The following is a 6,295-nucleotide window of genomic DNA, read 5'->3' as shown; positions in this document are numbered from 1 at the left end:
CGACCCCACTCGCGAGTGAGGGGCACGTGCCTGACAAAAAAAAAATAAAAATAAAAAGCCCGGACCCAGGCCTGACGTCACGGGCCTCGAGCCACAGGCCTGACGTCACGGGCCTCGGGCCACAGGCCTGTCGATTGCCCACCCCCTCGGCCCTCAGGCTCTCCATGGCGCCCGACCCCCGAGCAAAGAGCAAGGCTGGACTTGCTTTAACATACACCAATCCGCATTAAAAAATACTTCCCATTTCCCCAAAAAGCCTTTTGTTTGAATTCACAATTACAAAACGGCCAATATATAAGCATAATTAAAATAAAAAATCATATCAATTGATAAAGCTAAAATAATATAGGTGAAAAAAACAACACATAACCCAAACAAAATAACAAAATCATAAGAATTTAACGTAACCATAACTATAATCTAGTATGAATTTAACATCCTATATAATTAATTAAGACTTAATTATAAGACTTACTTAAATTTAGAAATTAGGGCATTGAGTGGTGGTGGTCGTGGAGAAGAGCCAGTTGGTGGTTTGGAGGTTTGGTGTAGAGGAAACAGTCATTCGAACCTATCTTTCTTTTTTTGAATAAAAAGGGTGAGGCTCGCACATGGTTTAAGAAGAAGGCTAGATTTTTTTTAAATGGTTTGACTCAAAACGACGTTTTTGCTTAAACTTAGGTGGTACTCGGAGGTTCACACAACCACTTATATGGACTTCCCAGTGATCCTGTGACCACCCATGTTTTTAGTAGATTCGTCCCTGCACTTGCTATTAATTTCTTAAGTAAGTACATTGTCATATCCCGGCCTAGGTCAACCACATCCCGGGCCCGTTCCACCAACGTAGCACGATATTGTTCGCTTTGGGCTTACCATTCCCTCACGGTTTTTTTTTTTTTTGGAACTCACGAGCAACTTCCCAGTGGGTCACCCATCCTGGGAGTGCTCTGGCCTCATTCTCGCTTAACTTCGGAGTTCCTACGGAACCCGAAACCAGTGAGCTCCCAAAATGCCTCGTGCTAGGTAGGGATGTGAATATACATTTAAGGATCGCTCCCATGGGCGATGTGGGATGTCACAATCCACCCCTCTCAGGGGCTCGACGTCCTCGTCGGCACACTTCCGGCCAGGGATTGGCTATGATACCATTTGTCACATCCCGGCCCGGGTCCACCACATCCCGGGCCCCTTCCACCACCATAGCACGATATTGTCCGCTTTGGGCTTACCATTCATTCACGGTTTTATTTTTGGAACTCACAAACAACTTCCCAGTGGGTCACCCATTCTGGGAGTGCTCTGGCCTCCTTCTCGCTTAACTTCGTAGTTCCTACGGAACCCGAAGCTAGTAAGCTCCCAAAAGGCCTCGTACTAGGTAGGGATGTGAATATACATTTAAGGATCGCTCCCCTGGGCGATGTGGGATGTCACATACATGCACTTCTTCAATAACACTTCTATGAACGTTTTAAGTATGCATCAAAATACCATATACAGTAGAATTTAACTATATGATCATTCACTATTAAAAGTAAGACTGGTAAGCACACGTACTTCTTCAATAACACTTCCACGAGCATTTTAAGTATGCATCAATATACAATATATATTAAGATTTTAATTGTATGATCATTCACTATTAAAATAATCGAAAAGTAGTTATCGAAAATCGAACCAAACATTTTGGGAATAAAAAGAAAAAACCAATCCCGAACAAAATATTTTGGTTTATAGAAATCGGTAATTCCAAAATTATTTCGATTTTGGTTGGGTACGAGAAACCAAAATCCCTTGATCATGCTTCAAACTGTAGGAGGATTCAAACATCGATCATCAAAAGCCAACAATTGCAAACAAGAAACAACCAGACCAAATTAAACACAAATTGAAATTTGTTGATGCACAAAACCGGAGGGGTCTTGGAACAACATAAATCCGACCGTGAATCTGCAAGAAAGTAAAGAACACAAGATGTATTGTGGTTCACCCCAATGTTTGGGCTATGTCCACACTGATGTTGATATTGTTTCACTCTGAATGGTGGATATACAAGAAGGCTAGAGACAATGTGCTCTTAAACCTATTTTCAGTGTTGGCCCTCTCTGAGATGTTTTCCCTCTTCCCATGGCCTAAAACTTTGACCTCCATTTATAGAATAAGGGTTCATCACTTATTACATATTTGCCCCTTCATTTATTACGTAATTACATTTGAGTGCCCTGAATATTTATACAAAGTCTAAATACGGAGGCCCTAAATATGGTACAAACAGTAGTCCCCCAAGTCTTCAGTCAAGTGAGTATTTTGGTTGGAGACTTGAAATTCAGTCCATATGTGAGCCGAAGTAACTAGATGTCATCTAAAACTGATACTTGATATAAGGCGGTGCTCAATGTGAAATGATGTTCAACTAGAAGTAGCACATATTGCGAGGCTACTCGGCTTGTGGCTTATGTTGCCTTGGTTGGATCAGCTTGTGGCGTTTGAAGGTGAGATAGTCCATTTTATAGAATAAAGGCTCGCTCCTCAATACATAAATGATGGGCCAGAGTTGATGCTTGCGGTGAGGGGTTGCTAAGCATGTGGTGATGCTTTCTAATGATGGTGAGGGAGTCCCTTTTATAGAATAAGGGCTCGCTCCTCAATACATAAGTGATGGGCTAGAGTTGATGCTCGCGGTGAGACGGTTGCTCAGCAGGCGGCGATACTTTCTAATGATGGTGAAGGAGTCTATTTTATAGAATAAGGGCTCGCTCATCAATACATAAGTGATGGGTTATGAGTGATGCTTCTATTTTCTGTGGTTGCTCAGCTGGCGGCGATGCTCTCTAATGGAGGTGAGGGAGTCCCTTTTATAAAATAAGGGTTCGCTTTTCAATACATGAATAATGGGTGCTCTCTTATGAAAGTGAGGGAGTCCCTTTTATAGAATAAGAGTTCACTCCTCAGTACATAAACAATGGGCTAAGTCCCCCAAGTATTTTTCATGATGCCCAGTTGCGGAAGCCCAATATATGGTGGCCTAGTTGCAAAAGCCCAATATATGGTACATAGTGTAGTCTCCCAAGTCTTCAGTCAATAGAGTTTGTTGGCTGGAGACTTAAAATTCAATCCATGTCTGGGCCGAAGTGGCGGTTGTTCGGAGGCGGTCTTTGTATACCATGCACTGAAGCTTTGTAAGTGAAGCTTTGAAAGTGAAGTTTTATAGGTGAGGCTTTGAAAATGAAGCTTTGAAGCTGGAGTTTTTGTAAATGAAGCTTTGAAGTCGGAGCTTTGTAAATGAAGCTTTCGAAGTTGGTTGACATGAGTGATGCTCATGAATGTTTATGTATGATTGACATGAGTGATGCTCATGAATGTTTATGTATGATTGACATGAGTGATGCTCATGTATAATTTTAGAGTAATGGACATACTTTTGATCACTTAGTTGGTGATAATAACAGCAGGCTGCCGAATAATTTTGGAGTACTGGACATACTTTTGATCACTTGATTGATGATAATAGTGGCAGACTGCCGAATAATTTTGAAGTACTTGACGTACTTTTGATCACCTAGTTGGTGATAATAGCGGCAAGCTGCCGAATAATTTTGGAGTATTGGATGTGCTTTTGATTACTTGGTTGGTGATAAGCAAGTGGGTGTCCGGTTAGACAAGAGATCATCATGAGCATGTGGCTTATCAGTCTATAAGTTGGTAGACTTCTTTAATCAGCAACAATGTTGATCAGTGGATCTAGTTGCTCAATAATTCCTAACAATAAATGACAGTATAAGTACGATCGTATAATGAATAAATCAAATTGACAAAGTTTGTCAAGGCAAAATATTGTATTATGTGCCTTTTGTTAATAAATGATTTATTTTGTTGTGTGATAAATGACATGTTGCATAAATCAACAATATATTAGGTATTGCCTAAATGTGTGTGCATATATATAATCATGAATAAATGATTTATTCAGTTGTTTGATAAATCACATGCTGCATAAATCAACAATATATTAGGTATTGCCTAAATGTGTGTGTATATATATAATCATGAATAAATGATTTATTCAGTTGTTTGATAAATCACATGTTGTATAAATTAATAACTTGATAGTAATCATGTGATATCAAAAAAACATAATTATATTGAGAAAACATAATGATGTCTGCTGAAAAGGAAAAGTAAAACTTTTTTTATTTTACTTTATTTTATTTTTCTTTTGGCAGATGGTAGACAGAATAATGATAGAATTGATAATAGAGTGATGGTAGATGCCAAACGGAATAAAAACTTATCTTTCTTTTGAATTTGGTGGTTTGTAGCTTTTGATAAAGCTTCCTGCACGTTCTAGTCTTGAGAAGGCGAGGAACAAACAGAAGATAACTCAGAGGTAGACGATGACCCACACTGAAGTCACCTCTCTGCTTTCCCTCTTGTCTGTTCTCTTTGCTCTTTCTGCAACACTGAGAACACCACCTTAGGCAAACCAAAAAAAAAATCAACCACCGCCAGTTCGGCCTCTCGACGTCACGAGCTCCAACCCGATATCCAGTTCGTAGTGAACTGTGCACAGAGGCCCAAAATCACGGCATCCACAACAAGTGCTCGAACAGCACAACCTCGCATGCGACGTTGATCGTGTCGTCATTTGACCTGTTGGCCAGCTCCTTGAAAAGCAGGTGGTCTACGATGTTAGAGGCCACAAGGTAGCGTCTTCGGGACTTACCCACGTAGACAGGGCGTAGGTCTCATGAGATTACGTCCGTGGAGTAATCGTCATCGGCGGCAGAGACAACAAAATTGAGGCTGCAACGGCTGTTCTGCTTGCTGAATGAGTTCCATTTCTTCAGTACTGACTTGAGCTTTGTTAGCTTTCCACCTTTGGCCATTCGAATAATGGTTTTTTTTTCACACACAGAGAGAGAGAGAGAGAGAGAGAGAGAGAAAGAGAAAATTGAGCTTAACTTCGGTTTCAACCAGGTGCTGCCGTGCAGTCTGAGTGGAGGACAGTCCGACTCAGAGCCAATCAACGAGGTCTTACAGAATAATATGCAATGGGGTCATAAGATGTTGCAGAACCTTCTGTCTAACTTCAGATTGCTATAGCATGCACTTTGCCAATAACCTCGCCGGTGTGAAGAAAAATATTGTAGAGATGGTTATCCTCCATCCAGTATTGCAGGTTGCCGATCCAAAGCGTGAGGACCTCGTCGACGGAGGCAGGCTGGGGGAGCTATATAGCTGGAGGCGCCACATGCGATTGTGGGGCCCACATGGCAGGTGCCTGGGCATTCGGCGTTGGCATCATCATGTAGGCCTGCGCGGGTTGTTGGCCCAATGCCGACGGAGCCACACCACCTACACCCGGTTGCATCATCATGTGAATGTAGAGAGAGAAGGGGAAGAGAGAGAAAGAAGAAACTGTGGTTGAGTTTTGGAGTTTAGTGAATGTTTTTTTTTTCTGAAAAAGCCCAAGGAGGGAGGTTCTGGGTTCTTGGGTTGTGCAGATTCACGGTGGTGAAATGAAAAATTGAGAGAGAATTGACATAACTTTTCGTGTCTTTTTCCCGGCGCCAAATGTTGATGCACAAAACCGGAGGGGTCTTGGAACAACGTAAATCCGACCGTGAATCTGCAAGAAAGTAAATAACACAAGATGTATCGTGGTTCACCTCAATATGTATCGTGGTTCACCTCAATATTTGGGCTACATCCACACTGATGTTGATATTGTTTCACTCTGAATGATGGATATACAAGAAGGCCAGAGGCAGTGTGCTCTCTAGCCTATTTTCAGTGTTTGCCCTCTCTGAGATGTTTCCCTCTTCCCATGGCCTAAAACTTTGACCTCCCCTAATGAGGAGAGTGATGGGTCATTGTATAGAATAAGAGCTCCTTACTTATTACATATCTGCCCCTTCATTTATTACGTAATTACATTTGAGTCACTCGAGTATTTATACGAGATCTAAATACAGAGGCCCTAAATATGGTACAAACAAAATTAAAAACCATAATTCTATTTTAGAACCCCCAAATTGAAGACACTAAATTTTAAAATCCCTAAATCGAAAAGCCTAATCCGATTTTCAAAAATCCCAAATCGAAAATTCTAATTCCATTTTAGAATCCCTAAAACCCAAAGCAATGAAACTACAAACATGTTGATTGAGAAAAATAATTTTTGACGAATGGAACACGAAATTGGTGTTTCGAAAGCTTTGAAATCATTATTATTGTTATTGAAAAATGTTCAAATGAACCTAAACATTTTTTTGAAATCATTCGGCAAACTAAT

The sequence above is a fragment of the Malus sylvestris genome, chromosome 1 (genome assembly GCF_916048215.2).
Source record: "Malus sylvestris chromosome 1, drMalSylv7.2, whole genome shotgun sequence".
Taxonomy (NCBI): Eukaryota; Viridiplantae; Streptophyta; class Magnoliopsida; order Rosales; family Rosaceae; genus Malus; species Malus sylvestris.
The sequence above is the reverse complement of the archived record's forward strand: the minus strand, read 5'-3'. Positions refer to the sequence as shown.